Below are 1,714 nucleotides of genomic sequence, written 5' to 3' on the forward strand. Positions count from 1 at the left end.
TGAGAATTTGTATTATGGAGGGGGTGGGAGCATTGCGGGAAGCCTGGGAATGGGAGGGAGGGGGAAAAGGAAATGGGTATTTGACAAATGTAAAGTTATAATTTTAGACATGTTGTAATATCCTGATAATAAATTGTGTTTGTTTTTTTTAAAAAAAGACTCCTTTTGTGGTTCAGAGCTGCAGACTCCTGAAACCATGGTGTTTTAGACTTGAATTAATGCATAAGGATTTATAGTTCAAACGTCACTTATGTATTTGGGAAATGATTTGATACTGACTTAATATTTTTTTACTGTTGATTAATGTTGAAACCCTGTTGGTGACTAACTGGCTGGTATATAACTGGATTCTCAGGAATTTTGTATGTTGTTCTGCAGTTTTTGTATGTTATGGTATGTTATACTTAATTTCAATCTGGGGTCATTTCCTGCAGAAGCACACAGGAGCGGAGCTCCGGCAGTAAAGAGCCCAGGGGGCAGGCACATGCAACAAGCCCCGCCCCCTGCTCCCAGCAGCCCTCAGTCAGAGCAAGAAGCAGCCCGGTAAGCTGCAGAGCCCCCCCCCGCCCCCCCAAACAGTCCAGTGGCACCTTTAAGACCAAGTTTTATTCAGGTATAAGCTCTCCCTACGCTGCAAGGACAGAACTGCACGTCCCCCCCCCCAATAGCTAGCAATCCAGAACAGTCCAGTGGAGCCTGAGCGGTGGGTGTTGCCTTCTGACACACTTCTGGTGATGTCAGGGGGTGTTGCATATGCAAATAAGTTATGCAAATGATTTATGCTAATGAGCTCCTGCACCTTTTTCTACGAAATGACCCCTGATTTCAATAAACACTTTAAAACTAAAAAAAAAAAGTTTACCCATGCTTAAAACTTAGCAAAGCAATAAGCATGTATATATTTGAATGCATTGTATATCACAAAAAAGAAAAAATGGTGAATATGTAGGAGGGGACAACTAACCACTCTCAGAATATAACTGATCTTCCCATAACTTAGTTCAGAGGGAACCCCTGCAGTAGTTGCAGATGGCTTCCTGTGTGGCTTCTGTCACCCTGTGGGGTGGGAAGCACCTGAAGCCTTGAACCAGACGATTCAGCCCAGCCTTTCCACCCAAATTACTGAATTGCCTTGGAGGGGTAATAATTCTGAATCATTTGACTGCATTGAAGGCTACATATGACTGCCTCTTTCATCGAACATACCATGAGACCAGGTAGAAGCATTTCATCCAAAGACGTCCTTATTTGGTCCTAGTTTTATATAGTAGAGGGGGATGTTAAGTGTCCGATTGTTAACTGGGTGTCACGTATGTGGCCAAGAATATAGGGGAACAGTTGCTGGACTTGACCAAGAAGATCATGGCGGATGTTTCTGCACACCAAAATCAGAGCTGGCCTGACCTCTCGGTTAAACATTCCATAAAGGGAGCTTAGAGACGCAGCCTTGGAGAGGGACAAGAAACAAACAAATAGCATGATAATATGGTCTTTGGTTGATTAGAAACAGTCTAACATATATCCAGGGGTCATTTCGCAGAAAAAGAGGTGCAGGAGCTCATTAGCATAACTCATTAGCATAACTCATTTGCATATGCCACACCCCCTGACATCACCGGAAGTGTGTCAGAAGGCAACACCCACCGTTCAGGCTCCACTGGACTGTTTTGGATTGCTAGCTATTGGGGGGGGGGGCGGAACGTTCTGCTCCACC

This window comes from Gekko japonicus, unplaced genomic scaffold (genome assembly GCF_001447785.1).
Source record: "Gekko japonicus isolate JY-2015 unplaced genomic scaffold, Gekko_japonicus_V1.1 scaffold1369, whole genome shotgun sequence".
Taxonomy (NCBI): Eukaryota; Metazoa; Chordata; class Lepidosauria; order Squamata; family Gekkonidae; genus Gekko; species Gekko japonicus.